The sequence below is a fragment of the Arachis ipaensis genome, chromosome B8, assembly GCF_059453495.1.
Source record: "Arachis ipaensis isolate K30076 ecotype BB chromosome B8, ASM5945349v1, whole genome shotgun sequence".
NCBI classification, from domain to species: domain Eukaryota; kingdom Viridiplantae; phylum Streptophyta; class Magnoliopsida; order Fabales; family Fabaceae; genus Arachis; species Arachis ipaensis.
In genome coordinates this window covers 25,011,721-25,021,140 of record NC_142443.1, presented here as the reverse complement: position 1 = coordinate 25,021,140, position 9,420 = coordinate 25,011,721, and the positions used below count along the sequence as shown (strand labels likewise).

At 38.7% G+C, this 9,420-nt stretch overlaps 1 non-coding gene across 1 annotated transcript; it reads right to left on the bottom strand.

Moving 5' to 3' along the window:
• Window positions 1-2,114: 2,114 nt before the first annotated feature.
• LOC148547477 (small nucleolar RNA R71) lies at window positions 2,115-2,222 on the bottom strand. The gene has a single exon (XR_015897608.1). It is a non-coding gene; the product is annotated as a small nucleolar RNA R71 (small nucleolar RNA).
• Window positions 2,223-9,420: the final 7,198 nt, after the last annotated feature.

Below are 9,420 nucleotides of genomic sequence, written 5' to 3'. Positions count from 1 at the left end.
TGTCATGTCTGAGTTACATACTAAAGCTTGGCTGGCTATTAAGCCATGCCTGACCCTTAGATTGGAGCTTTAGACTAAAGAGCATAAGATTCCTGGAATTCATATTAAAAATTTTGGAATCCTTATTTTTCTTTTTCAAAATGATTTTCGAAAAAAAATAATTAAAAGAAAATACAAAAAAATTTATAAAATCATAAAAATCAAAAAAATATTTTGTATTTCTTGTTTGAGTCTTGAGTCAGATTTAAAGTTTGGTGTCAATTGCATGTTCATCTTGCATTTTTCGAAAAATTCATGCATTCATGGTGTTCTTCATGATCTTCAAGTTGTTCTTGGTAAGTCTTCTTGTTTGATCTTGATGTTTTCATGTTTTGTGTCTTTTCTTGTTTTTCATATGCATTCTTGCATTCATAGTGTCTATACATGAAAAATTTTTAAGTTTGGTGTCTTGCATGTTTTCTTTGCATTAAAAATTTTTCAAAAAAATAAGTTCTTGATGTTCATCTTGACATTCATAGTGTTCTTGGTGTTCATCTTGACATTCATAGCATTCTTGCATGCATTCATTGTTTTGATCTAAAATTTCCATGCATTGAGCATTTTTAGTGTTTTTCTCTCTCATCATTAAAAAAATTTAAAAATCAAAAAATATCTTTCGCTCTTTTCTCTCATAAATTCGAAAATTAAATTTGACTTTCTCAAAATTTTTAAAATCTAGTTGTTTTTATGAGTCAAATCAAATTTTCAATTTAAAAATCTTATCTTTTTCAAAATATTTTTCAAAAATCAAATCTTTTTCATTTTTCTTAGTTATTTTCGAAAATTATAAAAATATTTTTCAAAAATCTTTTCTTAATTTTATCTCATAATTTTCGAAAATAACATTATCAATTAATGTTTTGATTCAAAAATTTCAAGTTTGTTACTTGCTTGTTAAGAAAGATTCAAACTTTAAGTTCTAGAATCATATCTCATGATTTCTTGTGAATCAAGTCATTAATTGTGATTTTAAAAATCAAACCTTTTTCAAAACTAATTTCAATCATATCTTTTCAAAAATATCTTCTTATCATATCTTTTGTCAAAAACTTGATTTCAAAATATCTTTTCTAACTTCCTAACTCCTTATCTTTTCAAAATTTGTTTCAACTAACTAATTAACTTTTGTTTGTTTCTTATCTTTTTCAAAACTACCTAACTAACTCTCTCTCTCTCTAATTTTCGAAAATATCTTCCGTCTTTTTCAAAATTTCTTTTTAATTAACTAATTATTTTAATTTTTTATTTTAATTCTCGAAAATTACTAACCTTTTTCAAAAACTATTTTCAAAAATCACTAACTCTTTTTCAAAAATTATTTTCGAAATTTTCCCTGTCTCATCTTATTCTATTTATTTATTCATCCACTAACATCTCCTCACATCACTCACCAAAAATCCAAACTCCCTCTCTCTCTCTGAGTTCAGATTTTCTTCTTCTTTTCTTCTACTCACACAAAGACCTCTATACTGTGGTATAAAGGATCCCTATTATTATTATTATTATTATTATTATTATTTCTGTGCCCTCTTCTTTGTCATATGAGCAGGAGCAAGGACAAGAATATTCTTGTTGAAGCAGATCCAGAACCTGAAAGGACTCCGAAGAGGAAACTAAGAGAAGCTAAAATACAACAATCCAGAGATAACCTTACAGAAATTTTTGAACAGGAAGAAGAGATGGCAGCCGAAAATAATAATAATGTAAGGAGAATGCTTGGTGACTTTACTGCACCTAATTCCAATTTACATGGAAGAAGCATCTCCATTCCTGTCATTGGAGCAAACAACTTTGAGCTGGAACCTCAGCTAGTTTCTCTGATGCAGCAAAATTGCAAATTTCATGGACTTCCATCTGAAGATCCTTTTCAGTTTTTAACTGAATTCTTGCAGATATGTGATACTGTTAAGACTAATGGAGTAGATCCTGAAGTCTACAGGCTCATGCTTTTCCCTTTTGCTGTAAAAGACAGAGCTAGAGTGTGGTTAGATTCTCAACCCAGAGATAGCCTGAACTCTTGGGACAAGCTGGTCACGGCTTTCTTAGCCAAGTTCTTTCCTCCTCAAAAGCTGAGCAAGCTTAGAGTGGATGTTCAAACCTTTAGACAGAAAGAAGGTGAATCCCTCTATGAAGCTTGGGAAAGATACAAGCAACTAACCAAAAAGTGTCCTTCTGACATGCTTTCAGAATGGACCATCCTGGATATATTCTATGATGGTTTATCTGAGCTATCAATGATGTCATTGGATACTTCTGCAGGTGGATCCATTCACCTAAAGAAAATGCCTGCAGAAGCTCAAGAACTCATTGACATGGTTGCTAATAACCAGTTCATGTACACTTCTGAGAGGAATCCTGTGAGTAATGGGACGCCTATGAAGAAGGGAGTTCTTGAAATTGATACTCTGAATGCCATATTGGCTCAGAATAAAATATTGACTCAGCAAGTCAATATGATTTTTCAGAGTCTGAATGGAATGCAAACTGCATCCAACAGTACTCAAAAGGCATCTTCTGAAGAAGAAGCTTATGATCCTGAGAACCCTGCAATAGCAGAGGTGAATTACTTAGGTGAACCTTATGGAAACACCTATAATCCATCATGGAGAAATCATCCAAATCTCTCATGGAAGGATCAACAAAAGCCTCAACAAGGCTTTAATAATGGTGGAAGATACAGGTTTAGCAATAGCAAGCCTTTTCCATCATCCACTCAGCAACAGACAGAGAACTCTGAACAAAATACCTCTAAATTAGCAAACTTAGTCTCTGATCTATCTAAGGCCACTGTAAGTTTCATGAATGAAACAAGGTCCTCTATTAGAAATTTGGAGGCACAAGTGGGCCAGTTGAGTAAAAGGATCACTGAAATCCCTCCTAGTACTCTCCCAAGCAATACAAAAGAGAATCCAAAAGGAGAATGCAAGGCCATTGAATTAATTACCATGGCCGAACCTGTAAGGGTGGGAGAGGACGTGAATCCCAGTGAGGAAAACCTCCTGGGATGCCCAGTGATCAATAAGGAGCTTCCCTCTGAGGAACCAAAAGAATCTGAGGCTCAACTAGAGACCATAGAGATTCCATTAAACCTCCTTATGCCATTCATGAGCTCTGATGAGTATTCCTCTTCTGAAGAGAATGAGGATGTCACTGAGGAGCAAGTCACCAAGTACCTTGGTGCAATCATGAAGCTGAATGCCAAATTATTTGGCATTGAAACTTGGGAAGATGAACCTCCCTTGTTCACCAATGAACTAAGTGATCTGGATCAACTGACATTGTCTCAGAAGAAACAGGATTCTGGAAAGTTCTTAATACCTTGTACCATAGGCACCATGATCTTTAAGGCTCTGTGTGACCTTGGTTCAGGAATAAACCTCATGCCCATCTCTGTAATAGAGAAACTGGAAATCTTTGGGGTGCAAGCTGCTAAAATCTCATTAGAGATGGCAAACAATTCAAGAAAACAGGCTTATGGACAAGTAGAGGACGTGTTAGTAAAGGTTGAAGGCCTTTACACCCCTACTGATTTCATAGTCCTAGATACTGGGAAGGATGAGGATGAATCCATCATCCTAGGAAGACCTTTCCTAGCCACAGCAAGAGCTGTGATTGATGTGGACAGAGGAGAATTGATCTTTCAAATAAATGAGGACAACATTGTGTTTACAACTCAATGATCTCTCTCTGCATCCATGGAGAGGAAGCATAAAAAGCTTCTCTCAAAGCAGAGTCAAACAAAACCCCCACAGTCAAACTCTAAGTTTAGTGTTGGGAGGCCACAACCAAACTCTAAGTTTGGTGTCAAACCCCCATATCCAAACTCTAAGTTTGGTGTTGGGAGGTCTCAACAAAGCTCTGCACATCTATGAGGCTCCATGAGAGCCCACTGTCAAGCTATTGACATTAAAGAAGTGCTTGTTGGGAGGCAACCCAATGTTTATTTATCTAATTTTCATTGTTTTTCATGTTTTATTAGGTTCATGATCATGTGGAGTCACAAAATAAATATAAAAAAACTGAAAATGGAATCAAAAACAGCAGAAGAAAAATCACACCCTGGAGGAAGACCTTACTGGCGTTTAAACGCCAGTAAGAAGCATGTTTTGGGCGTTCAACGCCAGAACAGAGCATGGTTCTGGCGCTGAACGCCAGAAATGGGCAGCATCTGGGCGTTTGAACGCCAGAAATGCACCCTGGAGAAGAGCTGGCGCTGAACGCCCAGAACAAGCATGGTTCTGGCGTTCAACGCCAGAAATGGGCAACAAATGGGCGTTCAACGCCCAAAACAAGCACCAATCTGGCGCTGAACGCCCAGAGTTGTGTGCAAGGGCATTTTGCATGCCCAATTTGGTGCAAGGTTGTAAATCCTTGAACACCTTAGGATCTGTGGACCCCACAGGATCCCCACCTACCTCCACTCACTTCTTCTCACCCCTCTTTCACACAATCCCATAAACACTCTTCCCCAAAACTCTTCACCAATCACCTCAATCTCTCTTCCCTATCACCACTTCACCACTCACATCCATCCACTCTTCCCCATAAACCTACCTCATAAACTCCACCTACCTTCAAAATTCAAAATCAATTTCCCACCCAAACCCACCCTAAATGGCCGAACTTACCCCCCCTCCCTTCCCTATATATAACCCTCCATTCTTCCTCATTTTCACACAACACAACCCTCTTTTCTCTTCTTGGCCGAAACACACCTCCCTCTCCTCTCCATATTTTCTTCTTCTTCATCATCTATTCTTTTTTCTCTTACTCGAGGGCGAGCGAAATTCTAAGTTTGGTGTGGTAAAAGCATAAGCTTTTTGTTTTTCCATTACCATTGATGGCACCTAAGACCGTAGAATCCTCTAGAAAAGGGAAAGGGAAGACAAAAGCTTCCACCTCCGAATCATGAGAGATGGAAAGATTCATCTCCAAAGCTCATCAAGACCACTTCTATGATGTTGTGGCCAAGAAGAAGGTGATCCCTGAGATCCCTTTCAAGCTCAAGAAGAATGAGTATCCGGAGATCCGACATGAAATCCAAAGAAGAGGTTGGGAAGTTCTAACAAAACCCATCCAACAAGTCGGCATCCTAATGGTTCAAGAGTTCTATGCCAATGCATGGATCACTAGGAACCATGATCAAAGTAAGAACCCGGACCCAAAGAATTATCTCACAATGGTTCGGGGGAAATACTTAGATTTTAGTCCGGAAAATGTGAGGTTGGCGTTTAACTTGCCTATGATGCAAGAAGATGCACGCCCCTACACTAGAAGGGTCAACTTTAATCGAAGGTTGGACCAAGTCCTCATGGACATATGTGTAGAAGGAGCTCAATGGAAGATTGACCCCAAAGGCAAGCCGGTTCAATTAAGAAGACTGGACCTCAAGCCTGTGGCTAGAGGATGGTTGGAGTTCATCCAACGCTCCATCATCCCCACTAGCAATCGATCTGAAGTTACTATGGATCAGGCCATCATGATTCATAGCATCATGATTGGAGAGGAAGTAGAAGTTCATGAAGTCATCTCTCTTGAACTCTACAAAATAGCCGAAAAGTCCTCCCCAATGGCAAGGCTAGCTTTTCCTTATCTTATTTGCCATCTCTGTTACTCAGCTGGAGCTTCCATAGAAGGAGACATTCCCATTGAGGAAGAGAAGCCCATCACTAAGAAAAGGATGGAGCAAGCAAGAGAGCCCATTCATGGAGCTCAAGAGGCACATGAAGCTCATCACCATGAGATCCCGGAGATGCCTCCAATGCATTTCCCTCCACAAAACTAGTGGGAGCAAATCAACACCTCCCTAGAAGAATTAAGTTCCAACATGGGATAACTAAGGGTGGAACATCAAGAGCACTCCATCATCCTTCATGAAATTAGAGAAGATCAAAAAGCAATGAGGGAGGAGCAACAAAGACAAGGAAGAGACATAGAAGAGCTCAAGGACATCATTGGTTCCTCAAGAAGGAAACGCCACCATCACTAAGGTGGACTCATTTCTTGTTCTTACATTCTCTGTTTTTCATTTTCTATGTTAAGTGCTTATCTATGTTTGTGTCTTATTACATGATCATTAGTAGTTAGTAACTATGTCTTAAAGTTATGAATGTCCTATGAATCCATCACCTCTCTTAAATGAAAACTATTTTAATTCAAAAGAACAAGAAGTACATGAGTTTCGAATTTATCCTTGAACTTAGTTTAATTATATTGATGTGGTGACAATGCTTCTTGTTTTCTGAATGTATGCTTGAACAGTGCATATGTCTTTTGAAGTTGTTGTTTAAGAATGTTAAATATGTTGGCTCTTGAAAGAATGATGACAAGGAGACATGTTATTTGATAATCTGAAAAATCATAAAAATGATTCTTGAAGCAAGAAAAAGCAGCAAAGAACAAAGCTTGCAGAAAAAAAAAGAAAAAAAAATAGCGAAAAAAAAAATAGAAAGAAAAAGAAAAAGCAAGCAGAAAAAGCCAAAAGCTCTTAAAACCAAGAGGCAAGAGCAAAAAGCCAGTAACCTTTAAAACCAAAAGGCAAGGGCAATAAAAAGGATCCCAAGGCTTTGAGCATCAGTGGATAGGAGGGCCTAAAAGAATAAAATCCTGGCCTAAGCGGCTAAACCAAGCTGTCCCTAACCATGTGCTTGTGGCGTGAAAGTGTCAAGTGAAAACTTGAGACTGAGCGGTTAAAGTCGAGGTCCAAAGCAAAAAGAAGAGTGTGCTTAAGAACCCTGGACACCTCTAATTGGGGACTTTAGCAAAGCTGAGTCACAATCTGAAAAGGTTCACCCAGTTATGTGTCTGTGGTATTTATGTATCCGGTGGTAATACTGGAAAACAAAGTGCTTAGGGCTATGGCCAAGACTCATAAAGTAGCTGTGTTCAAGAATCAACATACTTAACTAGGAGAATCAATAACACTATCTGAATTCTGAGTTCTTATAGATGCCAATCATTCTGAACTTCAAGGAATAAAGTGAGATGCCAAAACTATTCAAGAGGCAAAAAGCTACAAGTCCCGCTCATTTAATTGGAGCTATGTTTCATTGATAGTTTGGAATTTATAGTATATTCTCTTCTTTTTATCCTATTTGATTTTTGGTTGCTTGGGGACAAGCAACAATTTAAGTTTGGTGTTGTGATGAGCGGATAATTTATACGCTTTTTGGCATTGTTTTTAGTATGTTTTTAGTAGAATCTAGTTACTTTTAGGGATGTTTTCATTAGTTTTTATGCTAAATTCACATTTCTGGACTTTACTATGAGTTTGTGTGTTTTTCTATGATTTCAGGTATTTTCTGGCTGAAATTGAGGGACTTGAGCAAAAATCAGATTCAGAGGTTGAAGAAGGACTGCTGATGCTGTTGGATTCTGACCTCCCTGAACTCAAAGAGGATTTTCTGGAGCTACAGAACTTAAAATGGCGCGCTTCCAATTGCGTTCGAAAGTAGACATCCAGGGCTTTCCAGCAATATATAATAGTCCATACTTTGCCCAAGTTTAGACGATGCAAACTGGCGTTCAACGCCAGCTCTTTGCCCAATTCTGGCGTCCAGCGCCAGAAACAAGTTGCAAAGTGGAGTTCAACGCCCAAAATGGCACAAAAGCTGGTGTTCAACTCCAAGAATGACCTCTCCACGTGTAGACTTCAAGCTCAGCCCAAGCACACACCAAGTGGGCCCCGAAAGTGGATTTATGCATCAATTACTTACTTCTGTAAACCCTAGTAGCTAGTTTATTATAAATAGGACTTCTTACTATTGTATTAGACATCTTTGGTCTCAGTTTTAATCTATTGTTCATCTTAGGAGACTATTGATCACGTTTTGGGGGCTGGCCTCTCGGCCATGCCTGAACCTTTCACTTATGTATTTTTCAACGGTAGAGTTTCTGCACTCCATAGATTAAGGTGTGGAGCTCTGCTGTTCCTCATGAATTAATGCAAAGTACTACTGTTTTCTATTCAATGCAACTTATTCCGCTTCTAAGATATTCATTCGCACTTCAACATGAATGTGATGAACGTGACAATCATCATCATTCCCTATGAACGCGTGCTTGACAATCACTTCCGTTCTACCTTAGATTGAATGAGTATCTCTTAGATCTCTTAATCAAAATCTTCGTGGTGAAAGCTAGATTGATGGCGGCATTCATGAGAATCCGGAAAGTCTAAACCTTGTCTGTGGTATTCCGAGTAGGATTCAGGGATTGAATGACTGTGACGAGCTTCAAACTCGCGAGTACTGGGCGTAGTGACAGACGCAAAAGGAGGGTTAATCCTATTCCAGTATGATCGAGAACCTCAGATGATTAGCCGTGCTGTGACAGAGCATTTGGACCATTTTCACAAGAGGATAGGATGCAGCCATTGGCAAGGGTGACGCCTCCAGACGATTAGCCATGCAGTGACAGCGCATCGGACCATTTTCCAGAGAGGATCAAAAGTAGCCATTGACAACGGTGATGTCCTTAAATAAAGCCAGCCATAGAAAGGAGTAAGACTGATTGGATGAAGACAGCAGGAAGGCAGAGGTTTAGAGGGACGAAAGCATCTCCATGCATTTATCTGAAATTCTCACCAAGGATTTACATAAGTATTTCTATCCCTATTTTATTATTAATATTCGAAAACTCCATAACCTTTTGATATCCGCCTGACTGAGATTTACAAGATGACCATAGCTTGCTTCATACCAACAATCTCCGTGGGATCGACCCTTACTCGCGTAAGGTTTATTACTTGGACGATCCAGTGCACTTACTGGTTAGTTGTGCGAAGTTGTGATAAAAAGTTAAGATTACAATTGAGCGTACCATGTTGATGGAACCATTGATGATCACAATTTCGTGCACCAGTCCTGTTAGTCTCCTGTTACAAAAATGGGTGCCTTGATCGCTCACGATTGCTCGTGGTGATCCAAAGCGACAAATAATATGGTTTCTCACAAAGGAAACAACAGTGTTAGCATCATCATTGCGGGTAGGAATTGCTTCCACCCATTTGGAAACGTAATCCACAGCTAACAATATATAGAAATAACCATTAGAATTTGGAAATGCACCCATGAAGTCAATGCCCCAAACATCAAAAATTTCACAGAAAAGCATAATCTGTTGAGGCATCTCATCCCTCCTAGATATATTACCAAATTTCTGGCATGGGAAGCAAGATTTACAAAATTCAGCAGCGTTCCTAAAAAGAGTAGGCCACCAGAATCCGCAGTCTAAGATTTTTCTAGCAGTTCTTTGAGGGCCAAAATGTCCTCCACTCTTAGATGAGTGACAGGCCTCTAAGATGGACTGGAATTTTGATTGAGGTACACACCGTCTAATTACCTGGTCAGCGCCACATCTCCATAAATATGGGTCATCCCA